The following is a 19,210-nucleotide window of genomic DNA, read 5'->3' as shown; positions in this document are numbered from 1 at the left end:
AAGTCTGGATGCTCATGCATAGCTGAATCTGGAAGATTTTAACTTAAATTAAAGGGGTGGGGTGGGAGAGCTCTGCACGCCCTGTGGATGGCTGTGCTCACACCCATCTCTCCCCATGGATGGATGTGGTCCTCCAGAGCCTTCTGTCTGGAGGCCACCGCTCTCTGCAGCCTTGGCCACTGTGAGGTCCTGCTGGCCACTGCTCCTATGGGAGCCTCCTCTGGGAGCCCCAAGCTGTGTGCTGAACGGTAATCTCCAGAGGCATGAGAGGTCTATTCCTTTATTGTGCTTAGAAATTGAGAATCAGAATAAGCAGAATCAGAAGAGGAACAAGAATTATATATGGCTATATTCTCTTGGCAGAACTTCTTGAAAAGTAAAAACAACTTATATGAATGACGGAAAAGGGAAAAGCTTTAAAAAAAATTACAAAGCTTTTTGGAAATATCTTAAAAATGAAATAGTGAGTTACAACTTTTCTAGAAAAACACTTAAGATACAGCTAAATGTTACCAGCCTAAGATTTACTGGCAGCTTCAGATGAGCCCTGGCATGCGTCTAGAAGCTATCTGAAATTATCTTTTTATTGTGCTCTTAGACACGTCCTTAGAAAGCCAAACTGTCACTTTGGCCTTACATGGAATGGCAAACATTGTTGGACCAGATGAATTTACTGGAGATTTGTTCTTTCTTGCCTATGCTGCCAGAATAACATTAAAAATTCATGGTGTTTTTTTTAATAGAAGAATCCCCAGGCCAGCCATGAGCAAACTCAGACCAGTAGTGGAGGACATGTGACTATGTCAATGAGAAAGGCAGTCTGAGATGTTGGTGGAGAAGCTGGGGGAACAACCCAGACTGAACGTGGCCCAAGAATGGAACTGAGCTGCTGCAAGATAGTAGTCTGTCTCTGATTCCCTTTACAGGGAGGAAAAGACAATTCACCACAGAATCACAGAATTGTAGGGGTTGGAAGGGACCTCAAGAGATCATCGGGTCCAACCCCCTGCCAAAGCAGGTTCCCTAGAGCAGGTTGCCCAGGTAGGCATCCAGACAGGCCTTGAATATCTCCAGAGGAGACTCCACAACCTCTCTGGGCAGCCTGTTCCAGTGCTCCGTCACTCTCACCGTGAAGAAGTTCTTTCTTGTGTTGGTGCGAAACTTCCTGTGATCCATTATGTGGCCATTGCCCCTTGTCCTATCCCCACAAACCACTGAAAAGAGGTTGGCCAAATCCCTCCGTCTCCCACACTTCAGGTATTTGTAAACACTGATAAGATCCCCTCTCAGTTTTCTTTTCTCAAGGCTGAACTCATCCTCTTCTGGCCATTCAGATTTGTATTTACAAGGCAATGCCTAATTGCTCCTGTGTACCCATCAGTAACTCTGAACAGCAGCATGGTCACCACCCCAGATTTCAGAGAAGGTTTTCTTAATTTATGAATGTTGCAGGATTTCTGAAGTCTGTTCCCAATCTTGCACTACATCCCCATTTCCATGGCACCCCAGCTGGAAAAGACCTCATGTTTTCTAAATTCCCCTTGTTCAAACGCTAGGGTTGTGAACATCATCTCTTAGCAGCCAGGAGTGGATAAACACAAGCCACAGGAGAGGGAAACTAGACAGTGGTTACATTCATGGCTTAAAACCACATCATAACATGAAAAATTAGTCCTTTGTTCCCAGTCCAGCATCCTTCACAGGAATTACAGCATCAGGCTGATGATTCAGAACTGTTTTCAAAGCAGACCATAGTTCGAGTGGACTAACACAAGATAGCAGAAGCTCTGTAATAAAAAATACGAGGAGAATAAATAGCTGGCATGCGGTACTAGAGGGGAGAAGTGTTATCCCACGTCTTCCAATAAGCGTGACCTAGCTCATTAGATACAATCTGTGTTTTAATATTAAAGCCATACAGCAAACAAGTGGAGCAGAACCAGCAACTTGCACTGACTGCATAACATCCATGTTAATTATCCAGATGTCTGAGGGCTTCACTGTCGTCCAGTACAAAAACCCAACTCGATTCCAGCACAGGTCTGTGAGAAAGTAGTGCTGCTTGACTCTTGCTTGTTTGAAAACACAAACAAAACTGAATGTTATGATGTCAAAAGATGACATCTGGTAGCTCAAAGTCAGAAAAAAAAAAAAAAAACACAACAGAGAGATGGCATGAGTACAGGAATTAGACTAGGATGGATTTCTCTTAATGCATCAGCAACACTTCCACCGAATCCCGATTATATTTCCCCTGTTTTTGAAGGCATTCAGCAGAATGAGTGGAATTTTTGTATTCAAGCTAAATACAGTTGTGCCTGAACACAACTGAACCGTTCGGCAGCGCTGGGCTAACAGCAAACCCATCTCCTTGCAGATTTTTCACTTCTCTGCTCAGTTTTTGTCCCACACACTGGGGCAATGCCCACGCAGCCAAAGCGCTCGCACCATGCCAGCTGCCGGCATGGCCCCACCGAGAATGAAGCCCTGCTTAAATCTGGCGAAGAAGGACTATTTGGGAAAACGAAGCTGCCTGCAAGTCGGGCTCCCTGCGTTTCCACAGCAACGGGGACGATGGGCTTTAATTACGGCAGCCACTTTCGGCAGGGGTGTCTCTCCGCAGGGCACCTGCTGCATGTGTTCGTGGGCGAAATGCCTGTGCCAAAGCAGGGAAGCCAGCATAGGGACACCCATGCAGTCCTCTGACGGAGGAGATTTCAGGGATCCGAGCATCAATCTCCATCGAACGAAAAGACGTAAAGGAAGGCGGAACCGCGCACGATGGGATGCGCAGGACCATCTTTCCATTAGACAGAACATGGATGACGCCCATCTCCCAAAACCATGACTCCAAAAAATACGGAACCCTGACACCAGCGGATCGTGGGACGAAAAGGGAGGAAGCGGCTCTGCAAGATTAAGGAAGGAGCCAGAAGGTTGTGCTCAAAGCAGGCGAAGATCATCCAGCAGCCATTTTCTACAGCACAAATGGAATGGTTTCTATTTTGGGAGCGGGAGATTAAAATAGCTTTAGTTTAGTCAAATCAGTCTCAAACGAGACAGAGAGGATGAGGATTGTAACCATATGAAAAATCAATTCTTTATAGAAAATACAGAACTACATCAGATAAATCACCTCAAAATAGATAAAAAAAAGACAAGAACATGAATCTTTAATGAAGACATCTACAAATCAAAAAAGAAAATACAGAGATTAAACTTTGAATATTCATACTGAACAAGAGGAGCTCTGAAAAAGGAACGGAGTGAAAGGCACATCAACCTACAGGAGAGCAAACCCTGTGTTTCCTGATGGTCAGGAAAAGGGGCTTTTGAAGCCCTCAGAAGGAGATAGGAATTGAGTTTGCTCCTTCCTTTGCCAGCAGGGATGGCTACCAGCAGCCTTGGGTACAAGGATTTGCTCTTCTCTGCTCCCGGATCGCACACCAGCCGTGGGCACCACAGGTTTGCACAGCTTGTAGGCCTGATCCTGCACAAAACCTCCTCCGAGCTCCTACATACATCCTTTTTGGGGTTTCGTAGCGGTGAAAAATAAACAAAGAGAAGCAAAGTGGAATGAAAGTGGGAATAACGCATAGTTACCTGTGGTAGAGCTAAAGACAGATTTCCTTCCCAGCGTGAAGAGCATAGCAAAAGCAGTACTTCATTACCACTGCTGTACCAGGTGGGCTTTTACATCCAGTGGGAGTGAAAAAAAAAATACTCTAACAGTCAAAAACTAACTGCAAGCAGTCAATAAGTGAGGCTTTCTTCTCACTAACGGAGCAGAGGAGAAAGGCAAGAAAGAGCAGAACATGTGCTTACCCAACATGGTTATTTTCTGCAGTGCAATCTGTCCAACAGCCCTTGACATATGTGCCACCCTTTCTGTTTGGAGAGATGGAGGCAGCAGAAAGCTGTCGATCAAGATGCTAAACCTTCTGTAAAGCCCTCCCCTGCGCTCTTTGCCCTGAAATGAGGACTTCCACGGATGAACAGAAAACACTTAACTAGATTAAACATAACCGGTTCCTGGCTACACACAGATACTATTTGATTTGATTAATATAAATTTTAAGGAGCTGAGGCAATTCAAAGAAAATAAAGAAGGATGAGGAGAGCCATGTTCCCTTTTCCTGCTTATCTGTATAGCAAACCCCAATCACTATGGGTGTGAACGGAGGAAAATCAAGGAGACAGCAACGCTCTTGGATTATTCTCAGAACGGCTTTGATGACAAAGAAAAGCTGGGGGTGGATGGGAGGAAAGAAGGATAAAAGAGCTTTTGGGCTACTTAAATCACAGGACTATCTATTTTCGGGGAGGCACAGCTCTTCCTTCAGGGGTATGCCATCTTACGTGATGTGCCACATCTGATGTCCCCTGTCAACCACAGCCCCACACTGTCAACCACAACACCACGCTGCTCCCAAGCAGTCCTTTAAGCCAACCAAATCATTCGAAAATGAAGGTGGGCCCTACTGAATGAGAGAAAAAGAAGAATTTCTCTCAAAACGAGTTTTTCCTCAGCGGGAGAGCCAAGGGTTCCTGCCCACATGGTGGCGCGTGCCGAAGGGCCTCCAGGAGACTGCAGAGCCTTTCGGATAGCCGATACCGAGAGGAAGCGTGTGTCAAAGGGCCTCCAGGAGCCCACAGAGCCTTTCGCATAGCCAACACAGAGAGGAAGCAACCCATATGTCCCTGAGAAAGTGCAGAGGATGGTCTAGACAGCAGGGCCGGGGCTGCGGCCTCCACCTGCCAAGCAGAGCCCCCGCAGTCCAGCGGCATTGCTTGGAAAGCCACAGCAATCGCTGAAACTGGTCTGCCCGGCCTCCCGACAGCCCTCGTGCTCCCTAATAACAGAAAACAGAAATCACCACATCAGGATGGGGGCAGCTCTTCAAAAAAAGAAGGAAATGAATCTACCTTCTGAAGTCGGCAGTCAAAACAGCATTTATCTCAAGCTCCCTGCCTAGGCACAATTAGCCTGAGCCAGCTTCGCAGCTCAACTTACCCTCCTGCTCTCCTATATTTATTCAAAACACCCCCGTGTTGTTTTATAGGACATCTGTCTGTCAGAAAAACAAAAAACAAAAACCCTCCCATCAAGATCTTCTGCTTAAGCTCTCTAGATGTACACGTATCATACCTTAGACACAGACTCTGCACAGAGATACTTAAAATAAATGGCTCCGCGCATAATCAGGATTTACATAACAACAGCATGTTAGATGTAGAAGTTGTAGTCTCAAACATTACCTTAAACTAAAAAAAATCATTTAAATATTTTGTATGTAAACAGCTCTTTACATTTTGTATGTAAACAGTGTGCTAGAACCTGATCTGGGGCCTTCAGACGGGGCTCGGGGAGGGAAGTGGCTGTGGAGCTATGTGAAGTCAAGGCTGGTTATACAAATAAACTTGACAGAGACAAAGAATATGGAAGCAAAGACAACAATATATTTGTTTTTTAGTTAAACTGTAAGAATCGTATATCCTCCCCTTCAGTCCTTGTAATCCCACAGCCACAAGGACAGACTGAAGATAGCATTTTCTGAATGAAAACAAAAACCAAAACAACCACATTTTTCCTAAAGCATTTCTATAGTCCCTAACCATGTTTGAAGGATGTTTATTTCAATTACTTTTCGTATTATCTTGGCTGCCTGCATGTTAAATATATATGCACACACACACACACACACACACACGTATAAACAGAATTTCAGCACTGATCAAATAGAGAGCCTTTTACAGTGCGTTTATGCATCTTCCTGAGGTGCAGTTTGGCTGCTGCAGCATCTCCCCTGAATCCTGTTACAGTGTTCTTGGAAAGAAACTACTTCGGTAGAACTGTCAAAATCCAGTCGTTTAAGATTCAAGTGAAAACATCAGCAAAGATGCGTAGTATTAGCACCACACAGCAATGAGTGGTATGAGTGACAGGGGCTAAATATTAAGCAATCATCTTCTACCTCCCCCTTACAAAATGAATAATGTGGAGGAGTAAGCGCTGAACTGCTGTTAAAGCATTTCTGCTCACTTCCTTGGTAGGCTCATTCTTTGTTTAAACAAAGAAAATAAGATTCTTAAACAAAGGCAGACGAATCAAAATCACTACCATCTAACAGAGTAATACAAATTATAATAAAATCAAAGGAAAAAATGACACTAAAGACACATAATAGGTGGCACCTATGCAAAACCCCAAACTGGTAGCCACATGCAGAGAATAGGGATTTATATACACAAAGAAATAAACTAGAAGACAGCTGTCCAATAGAAGTACAAGGGCTCCAAGAAGGGCACTCATCCTACAAGCAAAGAGGGGAAGGGTCAAGAGAAGTCTGGTGGGGTGGGGACGTATCACAGCAGGACAGATTTCCAACCACAACCCTTGTCCAGCAAACAAAAGCTGTCATTAAAAAAAAAAAAAAAAAGGCCTAGAATTCTGAAAGAAAAATACACTTAATTTTTCATAGACATAATCATTAATTTGCAAAACATATAGAAGGCATTTACTCACTTCAGTAGGAAACTCTGGTTCACCACATTTTGGGAAGAGAAGGGGAAAGGAGCGACACGCTTAAAAGCTCCAACAGGTTGGATGCTCCGAAGCCTAACTTCAGGCACCGGTTTTCTGTGTCTGTGGTCAAAATGGCTCCAGCAAGAGAAGCTGACAGAAGCATGCTACCTTGGGAGGGAGCCAACCTTCTCCTCCTCCTCCTCCTCGTCACTGCCCAATCTCTTCTCAGCACGCCGAAATTTCACATTTGAGATTCTGTGGGGGATGCTACAGTTTTCCCTTCCTCATTTATTCTATCTATTCAACCCTTAAGAACTAGCTGTTAAACTACCAGCCTCACTTTGAAGGATATTACTTCATTAGCATTGCTTTTGGAAAAAGGTCTTTAAGCGACAGACAATTCAGCCTCAGGAGTACCTATCCTCTTTGCATTCCCTAACCACAGTGCTCATTTTCCAAGCCAAGCACTTCTCAACAAGTTAGGTTAGGCTCACAGAAATAAAAAATTCAAACTCTCAGGTATTTCCATATTTTTTTTTTGTTACTCCCAGCCCATGCTAAATGTTTTCACATATTTTATGCAAGATACTTAGATGAAACGTTTTGTAAACTTTATAAACCCTTTTTTGAATTGCTACACCATCCAAGAAACCATAACAGACAAAGCTCCTTGTGTACTAGTATCTGTAGAAATGAACCCAAAAGAGAACACTGTCTCCATGAGATAAAGACCAACACCCACATGGGAGATCTCTAACCCTTTTCATAAAAAGAGAGCAGTCCTGTGTGTCAAGACAATGAGACCCCAGAAATGCCACACACCATCCAGCCCTGCTGTAGACACCAGCCTACTCCTCTTAACAGGAAAACCATTGGTAGCAGCTGTGTTAATAATGCCAGGTTAGCTTAATAAGACAGCATAAGCATGTGATGGAGTATTTGGAAATACTCTTGAGCATTAGAACAGGCTGCCCAGCAGAGTCCCCATCCCTGGATTTATTTAAGAAACATGTGGACATGGCACTACGGGACATGATTTAGTAATGGGACTTGCTGATGGCTGGACTTCATGATCCTGAAGGTCTTTTCCAACCCAGATGTTTCCATGACTCAGTGAAAATAAAATTCCAGGCTTCTGTGCTCCCGTGAGCAATGGGGAACTACATAAGGCTGGAAATTAGTCAGAATTTCACCTGCAAAACACGAGTTCATAAAATCCACATCTTGTCAGTAAGGACTCCAACTTGCTACCAGGTTCAGAGCAGCCTCATGCCTCACAGAAATAGTCCAGTGGGTCAGAAGGACTAAACCCCAGGTCACCTTCACCTGTCAGTCACCAACAAGAGAAGGAATAACTAGAAAATGAGTGAGCACTTTATCCTGAGACAGGTCCTCTCTCTATTAAGCTTGTAATAAGAGAAGTGTGAGGGAATCCACACACCAAAAAAAAAAGTCTGCTCTATAGTTTCCGTATAGACACAGTTATGGTCAGAAAAATATCTTACATTTCTGTAAATAGCTGTTTAGTATTAAAAAAAATAAATAAAGCAACCTTGATTTTCACATGCTTTGAGAGTTAGAAGTTAAGCATTCAAATTTAAATCTAATGAACCCAAAAGTGGGCATATAGGATAATTAAAAGCCCTTTCTGCCCTTTTTATATTCAGCTTGACAACCACAAGTGCAGTCAAGAACATGATGAGATTTTTATTCAAAAGAGACATCTTACTGTAAAAGCAGCACTCAGCCACAGACAACACTGCTTCTTATTATCAGTCATATGGGACGAGAAGAGAGATACAATAAATAAATTCCAAGGCAACTAGGCTGCATTCTGGTATTGAATGAACACTGCAAAAAAAAAAATAAAAATAAATAAAATAAGGAAAAGGGTCCTGAAGATGCCATCCAGCTGAAAGATTTTCAGATGGAAAAGGTAAAATCCTAGAAGTTACGCCAGAAACCTACTGCAATAATGTAGCATACTTTGGCTAAGGGAAGTAATCTGCATACATTTCCCTTCAGAACTGGAAATATGTGAACTAGGATCTACTGCTTGTCCATACAAACTGGTTTAACAGAACATGAATTTTTCACTAAGTTTGAAACCTGAACTGATATTTCCTTTGTTCTTGGAGCATGTTCTGTTGCTTTGGCTTCAGTCAATGCTTAGTATTAGAAATAAATAAAGTAAATCTGAATCTAAAAGGGTTTACAAAGAGTCTTGCATTTTTCACCAATTAAGTGAAAATAAATCACTGCAAGTTTCCCACATGCTACAGAAGATGGATTTTCTTTTTTAAATAATGGGTTTGCAGAACTGGAGAGCTGGGATGCCAGCTAGCTGGAGACCCACCTTCTCCACTGCCCTCCCTGCTCCTTTCGGACTTGGGAATGCACACAGGGATATCCTTTGCTCCAACACACTCCCATTTAGCTGCAAACTGGGGGTCAAAGCATACAATGAACTACTGTGTGTAAAACATTACACACAGTTAATCCAAAATACCTATACACTATTACTCTTAACCTTTTTTCTTCCTATCAACACATTCTGAAAGTAAACAGAATTAATAATAAAAAAACAGCATGAATGATCTTTTGTTTCTTGTTTTATATTTAAAAGTATCTTGATGCTTTTTGTTTTAAAAAAAGTCTTTACCAGGGGGACTCCTGTTTCTCAAAGTTTGCACTGCACAAAGCACAATGAAATCAGGAGTCTTCGCTGTAAGGTGGGGTTATAAGGCTAGTTGGAAGTTTAATGGGGTTTCTAGGATTTCTATGGGAAAGCCTTACGGATAACTGTACAACTATAACCACATATGTATCCTAGGAGACCAAAGAGCTTTCGCATTTAAGAGCTTATTTCCCAGCCACACTCTCAATACCCATCTCATGCATTTATAACCGATACAAACAGCTGTGAGAAAGGAGGGAGTTGCTTTAATTTCAGCCAGAACATACACTGACCTTTGCTTACATCAGCACAAACATTTCATTTTATTTCACTTCTACGTCTTTGTCACCTTCAAACTAAAAGGATGTCATAAATCTCTTGTAATTCATGAAACGTGCTTTTAAACTTGGATTTTACAACTGAGCAAAGCTAAAATTCTTGAATCTTTAAGAAGACAATTAATATACACACATGTAAATCACCAAAAAGCACCCTAGTACAAGTGAAATTTAGATTCCTGACCACAGCATTTTGTAAAACATCACCCTGTTAAACACAACATACCAGAGAAACATCCCATTTAGGAAAGAGAAATGTAAAAATAAATAAATAAACAAATAAACAGAAAGCATGAAACAGTTAATTGAAGACAGACTCACTTTACACTTTGGCTTAGAGAAGCCTACACACTCGAAACAGGCTGAATTAAGAGTATTTCCTGCGTTTCTCGTTTGTAATTCTCGCCAGAGGGTCTAGCCCGCAATTAAGCCCTCTGGAGAAGAGCATCTTCCAGAAGGCAGAGCCTGGAAACACCCAGGTACGATTAATTCCTCGCCAGCCCCCGGCCGGCAGGGAGGCAGCTGGCACCGAGGATCCGTCACAAAACCTTCGGCAGCCCCTCTCCTTCCTTGCTTTTTCTTACCCTTTCACTCCCGAATTTGGAGGAGGAGAGGAGGGAGGCCGGCATACCTGCACAGGGCACGGAGACCACACTGCTGTTCTCATGGAGGAGGAGGAGGAGGGTAGCACATGACGACAGAGAACTTCAAGGAAAAAGGTTGTCAGCACGCTGGTGTACACAGATGAATTCGCCAGCGGGCAATTAAAAAGAGGACCGGCCCCTTACAACTGCTGGAGCATCTCGCAGGGTTTGCTTTACTTACAGCAGGGAATCCATCTGCTCGCCTCCCCTCACGTGAATAGCTGGGGCTGTAGCAGCAGCCAGCATAAAAGATCCACAGGCGTTCTCTTACGCTGTGTCCTTTTCAAATACCAAACCTAACATTAAAATTAACTGCAGGCTGAAATGTCGTCAGCAATTTCTCCCGAATGCATAATGAAACAGGGCTACTATATCTGGCGCCTTACTTTTTTTTTTTTTAGGCTCTCCCGGAGAGCATGTGTGGGTATCACACACACAGGAATAGTTCCAATAACTCCACGTATAGAGCAGAGCAGCTTTACGGCACACGCAGGGCATTTCAAGTCCCTGTCACGCTGTCCCTGTGCTGCAAACCGTATGCAAAGCCTACTCCAGACACAGCGTTTCCAGGAAAAAACAGCAAACTGGATTATATAATGTTATTTCCTATCTCCTCCAGAAGAAGAAAATTCTATTAAGAGAAAATTTGAAATGAAAGTTTGAAAACGTTTCCCAAACTGAGCGTACTTTCTGAAAAAATCTCAGTTTCTGGGATTTTATAAGTCAGTATCTCAATACCAGAGAGGCATTTGGTGCAGAAAGTGCACATCTTGAATTATTCTGCTTTTATATATATTAAAAAAAAGACTATATATTTTTTTCAAAGTAATTTACCTGTTTTCTTTTTGAATGCTAGATATAATGAATATTTGCAGACCCACACGCTATCAACCACTGTGCTACACAGTAGCCACTACTTCTATAAAATCCTGTGCATACTGTGCTTCAGTAACCCCAGTTTCAAACTGAATACCTAAATATTATTATCCCATTTTACTGTACCTAATAGAAATGCCATGCAGCAGTCTACTGCCACCTAAATATGGTAACTGCCACATCCCTCACGAAAATGTCCTCTTCCTTCACTTATATTGTTCCATCAAGTGGGAAAAAAAAAGCCCTAAACTTACAAACAAGATAGAAATTAGCAGCAGAGGAGCATGCTCCAGATGAGAAGGAATCAGCTTGACGCCTCAATGGATGCTTCAGAAGACTTCAGGGTGGCTTTATACCATCCTCTGTTTGAGAAAGCACGATTGCAAAGCAAACTGCATTTTGAAACTGTACCAAAACTGCTTTTCTCAACTCTTTTTGGCTTGATGTGGTCTTAAACAAATGAAGGTAGATAAACAGCATAAAGAAGACTGATGTCTTTTTGGTTCATGGGAAAGAGCTGCATGGCCTAGAGGAGAAAGCAGCCCCGGTGGAGCCACCAGCCCCGTGGAATAACTCGTCAATAACCCGTCAGATTAGAAGCAAGGGCCATCCTGCTCCTTCCTGTAAGATAAAACCTGCAGTGGTATTTCAAAGACCCAGGGAGTGCTACAGAAACTTTACACATCTGTTAGAGACGTTTACAGCAGCACTTAAATGACAGCCTCGCTGGTATTTACACCAGGCTAGGGGGTTTTGTTTGGTTTTGAGCATTTGACAGGAACACGCTATTTCATCCGGGGAACCAATATAAACTAATCCCGGCAAAAGCATTCAGTTGTTAGCACACCTACTTGGGGCTTCCTTTAGCACACAAGTGTCATTAACTAAAAAACCCAACAGCCATGTCTGTAAGTGATTGCTATGTTTTTTTTCTAGGATTTTTAGGACAGGCAGCATGGATCTTATTTATCCATACTGTGAAACAGTCCAGCAAAACTTTGCACAACAATGCGAGTAAAACCAGGGTCCTCACCTCCATCAAGCTTCATGGACAATCTATTTTTGAGCCCCAAAACTGCTTTCTGAAGCCACGAATTCAAAAGAGCTGGATGGTTTAGGGAAGCACGTCCTCTCTGAGCAATGATCCTACTCCCTTCATCGACATGAAGTTTATCTCATGGACTCTGCAGATCTACCAGTGCTTTGCAGTCATAAAAATTCAGATTTTAAGATTTGATTTCAAGCAAGCATGTAACGTGATCACAGCATTTAATGTCCCAATGAGCAGCTAATGAGATTTTAGTAAAACCAACGAACAAAACCACCGATATTATACTACCCTCAATAAAAAAATTGCTATTTCCTAAGAAAGAGGTAAACAACTTTGACCCTCATTAAAAAGTTGAGAAATGTCCACACCATCACTAAAATATAATTAATACACATCCTTTAGGAGAGTCCAAAGGAGCATTTTAATTAACCACCCGCTGATTTCATAAATGACAAGAACACAGAAAGGTAATGGCACCTTATAATTGAAAAAGTCCCATTGATTTAGCTAAGCAATTGTACTGCTCTGTGTTGTGCATAAATATGAGGAAAAATGCTCTCAACTCTTTACATTCTAACTTTGTAAGGTGTGAGGAAACAAGACAATGAGCATGATATAGTCAAAATATATTCCACTTATTTAATGCCTTTACCTAAGAACCTCAATGTCACTGGTAACTATTAAGGTTTTAAGCTTTTTGAACTCTTTTGATGGGCTTTTTTACCTCAGCTTACATATGGAAATAATGAGCTCACCTGAAGTTATTTGTTCGTGGTACATATCTCATCCTACATGAGGAGGAAATGCCAAAATATCCCCATCCCTGATTTGAAACCACCAGCCCATGCTCTCTTCAAGAACACAGAAGAGCAGGAGGGTGGAAAGAACAAACAAAACAGTTTTATTGCTATGCCACTTCGAACAAAATATTGCCTGATGCAGGGATTTAGTTTGTACCTGTGGTTCTCCCACTTTTATACAATGGGATCCTCCTTAAGCCCCGTGAAATATTTCTGCTGAAGATCTTGTAAACTCATTTTGCAATTTCTCAACATTTTCCTTCAGGTGGGAAAAGCTTCCTTTCAACTGCTACATCCTTTATTAAGGCTGCAGAGAAACAGCTTTTATCAAGCTAGGAAAATAATGCAAGAAAATACGTGAAAGGCCTTTTCTCTTTTTTTATTGGACTTTTCAGGGATGAAACTGAACTGAATTCATATTCCTTCTGGCGTCCACAAAACCTTGTGCTGCTACATTACAGCCATCAAAGTCTATCTGAATATGAAAGAGTAACAAGTGCATTTATAAGCTGTCCATCTCCTTATCCAACGCACACATGGAAAGCATTCATTTATACTTGCTTCGTGGCATACATAATTAAAAAAAAAAAAAAAACAGACTGGGCAAATTCTTCAAGCATAGCAGTCTCCACTGAAACGCTGATCACTAGACTAAAATACTGGACTTGGAGCACTCAGCAACGCATCACAAAACGAGCCGCAGCGGCCTGACCCCGCAGCAGCCCTGGTATGCGAGGATGGATGCAGCTGCCTCGTAAACCAGCCCCCAGCCCGCCGGTCCCACCTGTCCCTGAGATGACACGAATGACTTTACGTGGCACTGGCTCTCTGCCCGCCTGCCACGGGAAAAGCGTCCCTCAATATAAATTATGCCACTAAGTGCTGATGCCAACGGGACCGCTGTGCAATTAGTTTGCTTGCGCACATTAAATACACATTTCCGCCATTTCGCGTCTCACAGAGAAATCCTTACTGGTCGGTATTAGCTATTCATGTTTACTGTTCCTGGAGGTTTCCCATTCTTCAGCGTTTATGGTATTTGCTCAGTCTGTAGCAGACCATCACCATGCCTACCTAGCTGCGTTTGCTGCCTGTCGGCAGCTTCCAAGCGCAGCCAGATATGTAAACAGCTCTTTAAAATGATGAAAACTCCCTTTACTTTTATGCGCCATGGTTTATTTACTAGTTAGATGAGGAAAGAAGGGTTCTTAAATAAATACCATAAGGCATAGCCTCTATTCATTTCTGTAACTCTTTTCTGAAGTCTTTCCAGCTTTCAAGTGTTAACTCTTCAGAAGTGTTCCCATCAAACCAGCAGCTCTGCCAGTGCCCCAGGAACAGCTCCTCCGTGCTCGTTTTCAGTGCTCCCTCACTCCTTTATCCTTCCTCTGAGGACTCGGTTAGGCACCTCACTGCGGAACTGAAGACGGAGCTGTTTTCCAATGGTTAATTCTGATGACTCCTGCATGTTTTCAGGATGTATTCAGCCTGTAAAAGTGGTTTAGATTTTCTGCTTCTGAATGCTAGGAAGAATATATTGCTTAAATTGTAATGCATCATTCAACTGCCTGCAGCTTCCAAAATGATCTGGACTGCTCAATATTGCTGACTCGTTCCTAACATTTACTACTGCAATAAACTTTATCAGAAATGCTTGCTTTCCTCCATGACACTAATATATTTTTAAAGAAAACGATGCTCCAAAACTCCTTTAAAGAACTCCATTTACCCATTATATTCCTCACCAACAACTGCTCTTGAGTGGTCTTCCCTGGAGTAAACTGCCATGGTACACAGATTTCACTATGCTAGGGTTAACTAGGTAACAAATACTAGAAAAGAGAGACTGACCACAGCTAGCGAAAGACTTAACCACACAAACATTTGTTGTAAATGTCATATGCCACCGGGGAAAATTCTCAAAGATGCATGCTGTTGGTGAAAGTCATCAAAAGTCACCTGGGATGTGACAGGGAAAAAGGAAAAGCACAAGAGAGCTCTGAATCTTTCACAGAACACCAAAATTTGCCATTGAAGCGAGTGGAAATACAACTACAGATCCTGAAAATGATTCTCCTCAAAACCTTCCTGTAGGAATTCTTGTACTGCTCAATTTTTTTTTTCTTTTTAAACCAGGTAAGGGCTGCCTGTTTTCCCCAACTGATAGGCAGATTGACTTCTCCCAAGCTTCCTGCCATACAAGTTTTAAGAGCTGGAGCAGTGGTGTTTGGAGGCTTGTTTCTGCCACTTACTATCTCAACGGGCACCGTGGAGGGGAAGTCATACACAAAAGTCCTTGCTCTTGCCTCCAGGTGATCTCTGAACCCATTTCTATGGAAACAGAGGATGGATGCAAGAAGATAAGTTATTAAGTCATCAAAATACATACAGAAAAATAATTAATTTTACATGTTACACAGGGGAAATAAGTATTACATGGAAAATAATTGTTTCTTCTAGATAAATTTCTGCTTCCTTTAGGTCATGGCATAGAGAAGGAACACAAATCAAGGGATTTACGACACTTTAAATGAGTCTGGCAGTGATAAAGCTCACTTAATATATTCACATATTCAACTCACAAGAGCTACCTTTTTCACTATTTTATAAAATTAGTTTAAAAGTAAAATGTATTCATTACCGTTCCCGGTAGAGAACCTTATGGAAATTTTACAAAAGTAATGAATATCAACAATGCAATTTCATGCTGAAATACAACTTAAACCTTTAAACTTAAAACTTCTCACTTAAATTACAAATCACAGTGCTTACCACTACACATTGTCATTATTTCAATGCATTAATAGTGCCTTTTTGCCTTCCTGCACTCCCTGTCACCGAAGAACACTTAGGTTTCATTTCTACCACTGAACAGCCCTTCCATTAGTTGGTATTTCACCGGAGAGCCCAATTTATGAAGCATCCAAGTCTTGACTTGAGCTGGAACTACTGCTGCCGAAGATCTCATCCTTACAAAATTCTCTTTATATTCTCAAAATTTGGATGAATCGGAAACAAAGTAAAGTCCAAAATGGTTTTCAAGTTTTCTTTGCGTATCAACAGCCCAACTGCCTCGACACCAACTCTTCTGCACAGAATCGAGTTTCGTACAGCCCACTGAAACTCTTCAGCCCAGCCACTTGTAATCTTTCAGCAAATACCTGCTACCGACTATTTGCATTTCCCAAGCTTTCCTGTAACTTTGAGTTATAAGAACAGCCTCAGGATTGCTTTTACTAGCGCTATCTCATTTCAGATTTCAGGAGACCTGAAGAGCATGCATGCTTACCCCATCTCAGCTGAGATGCCTTCTGGCTCACAAAACCAGAACTTCTCATGCCATCTCAGACAAGCGTGACCGTCTCCCAACATCTCTACTAGTATTGCAGCTGGAGGGTTATTTTTAAAAAGTCCTATATGTGTGTTATCTGCTCCCTTTTTTTTTAATGAAATAAAAATTAGGAGAAAATTATTCAAACAAAATATGCAGACTACCTGCAATAACTGACCTGGCAAATAACCTTAGAATTTCTTAGGGACACCAGATGTCCCTAAGCTCAATTTTCTCACTTGAGAGGGACTCGCTGTACCAAGTACTTTACATAAACAATTTCTTATTTAAAAAAAATTACATTAGGAGTTGGGGACAAATTTACTTCTTTCCATGACAAAACCTGCCTTCACTTTGTGGCCGTAGAAGCTTCAGAACAGTTAAACCCATGGAAACCTCTTAAATAAATAAATAAATAGCCGAGAAAATTTTTCTTTGAGAATTACTTTGCAGCGTAACTAGAATGGTACTTCTCCTTTGCTGCAATATTATGTAGTGGTACTAACTCAAAAGTTCAAACCATTTTCATTTCTTTATTACTAGTAGCAATCTAGGAAATACTGCCATCAATAGTAAATCTACATGAAGTCGCACTCCTCTGGTGCATTTTGTGCATAGCAATCAGTTCATAACGCAATCTCATGTTGTTTAAAATTCAGTTTATTCTTCAATTACTCTGCTAGCCCAACTCTAATTTATTATATTTTCTGGTACATTTGATTTTGGATATTATGACATCTTGGCTCATGCCATTAGAGGGGAAACATAAAATGGTGAGGACGTCTAGGGACAGCTGAGAATAAGATAGCAACAGCCTGGAAAATTAAGAATATCACCGTCTGTACTCAGCTAGACCTCTCCTGTGTTAGTGACAAAAGTACCTGTGGCAGTATTTCTCCAGCACAGGCGTGACATCCAGGACTCGCCTCGGGGGCGCTGTAAAACCTCAGCAGGTGCAGCGTGCCAGCCCAGGCACCTTGCTGGGCAAAGTGTTCCCTTGGTCATCACGACAACTCAGCCAGAAATGGTCTCCTCATGTTTCTTTCCACCTTTTCTGTCCCTTTTGAAACAGACTGGGGAAGCTTGGCTTAGAGGTGATCCTTCCTTTCTGCTCAGCGTTGGTTGGGCCGCACCTGGAGTGCTGTGTCCTGTTCTGGCCCCCCCAGTACAGGAGAGGCCTGGGCACACTGGAGAGAGTCCAAAGCAGGGCCACCAAGATGGTGAAGGGGCTGAAGCATCTCTGCTGTGAGCAGAGGTTGAGGGAGCTGGGGCTGCTCAGCCTAGAGAAGAAGAGGCTCAGGGGGATCTCATCCGTGTCCCTAAATCCCTGAAGGGAGGGTGCAGAGAGGACGGAGCCAGGCTCTGCTCAGCGGTGCCCAGCGCCAGGACAGGAGGCCATGGGCACAGCCGGGCACCCAGGAGGCTCCCTCTGAGCCCCAGGCAGCACTTCTGTGCTGGGCGGGTGACGGAGCCCTGGCACAGGCTGCCCAGAGAGGCTGTGGGGTCTCCTCCTTGGGGATCTCCAGAAGCCGCCTGGACGTGGTCCTGGGCAGCCTGCTCTGGGTGTCCCTGCTTGGGCAGGGGTGGCACCAGGGGCCTCCAGGGAGCAGAGGGGAGCTGGGGGTTGGCATGGGGGGAGGCCGAGGAATGGGGATGAAAGTGCCCAGGGTACACTTTGGCACTTTGACACCTCTTGGCCTGGCTTTCTTGCTGCTCTGAGCGCCAAAGAAATAAAATCCTAGCCCTGCTGCTGCTCAGCATGCACAAAAGAAACCAAGTCATTTCCAAACGCAACCGATACTACATCAACTGATTTTTTTTAGCCTTGCGTCCCCTTGGTCCTAGCTACCAAAGGCCATTTCTTTCTCCCAGCATCCAAGGTGAAGTGGCAGAGGGCAGCCAGAAGCTTTCACGAAGGATGTTTCTGGAGATCACGGGCAGAAGCGAGGACTTTGCCTCCCCGCTGGCTTGCCGACCGAGCACGTTCACCTTCAGGGCACGGTGCCAAGCCCACCTGCTTACTCAGGATTTTGCCAGCGAAGGCAGCTCTCACCGCACTGATTTGTCCTTTGAAGGCGCATCCTATTTTGCTCAGTTTTTCCTTCTCCTGCTACATCTTGCCTGCGATCCAGGGGAAGGATGGGGAGGGCAGATGTTGCTAGGGAAGACGACCTCTGAATGTCTTTCCCCATGGCAGATTCTCACAGTTTCAGGCAAGAAAAAACAAAAACAAAAACAAAACATCCCTGCACAGCTTGCACTGTCCCAAGAAATTCCACATCACACTGGGCTCTGAATAATTCATATTTACATGGAGGACTGGGATTGAGAGACCCTTCCCTTTTATTAAACCCCATCCCATGCCCCAGTGCACAGGTGCCACCGTGATGATGACAGACAACAGTTCCTCTCATTTCGGTGTACGGGTATCATGAAAAACACACCCACAAAATCTTAAAAAGCAAATGACAACTTTGGCTCCAACCCTTTTCTCTCCTGAATTCCATACACTCATAAATAACTTGTCTATATTTATACTGCAAATCAATTCACGCGCTCTGGTGCCTTAGTGCACCTGCTCTCATTACCCTATGTTGGAAGTGAACCATGAATTGAGACAGGAGACTCGATTTCACTTCCCAATGTGAGGACAATAATCATCATTAATTTACATCAGGAAGCTGCATTTGGGGTGCTGCCTAGAGAATGCAGTGTAGACTTGAAAGTATGCACCAAGAAAAGTAGGATTTGTATACAGAATGATTTGATAATCTGAAAAATCCCTCAGTAAACAAAGGAAGTTTACAGATAATCGTATTAAAGATTAGAGTTGTTTTACAACAATGCGTAATATATTCTAGAACATCTGGGAAGAAAGCCGGTAGTTTTAAAAATCAAAACCTTGGGGAAAAACATTTTTCCCCTCAAACAGAAACAGTAATTCACTTTATTAAATCCTAATCCTCT

At 42.8% G+C, this 19,210-nt stretch overlaps 1 protein-coding gene across 2 annotated transcripts in view; it reads right to left on the bottom strand.

The window, feature by feature from the left end:
* Positions 1 to 19,210, bottom strand: part of LNX2 (ligand of numb-protein X 2) — a 65,064-nt gene that overhangs the window by 37,672 nt on the left and 8,182 nt on the right. The window contains exon 1 of one of the 2 annotated variants that reach the window (XM_040543916.1): positions 6,527 to 6,696. The exons of the other annotated variant lie outside the window; for it this stretch is intronic. The gene's annotated coding sequence lies outside the window, so the exon portion shown is untranslated. Of the gene's footprint in view, positions 1 to 6,526; positions 6,697 to 19,210 lie in introns of those variants that run through there. 2 annotated transcript variants of the gene reach the window in all.

The sequence above is a fragment of the Cygnus olor genome, chromosome 1, assembly GCF_009769625.2.
Source record: "Cygnus olor isolate bCygOlo1 chromosome 1, bCygOlo1.pri.v2, whole genome shotgun sequence".
NCBI lineage: Eukaryota > Metazoa > Chordata > Aves > Anseriformes > Anatidae > Cygnus > Cygnus olor.
Note: the sequence above shows the minus strand (reverse complement) of the source record. Positions and strands in the feature narration are given on the sequence as shown.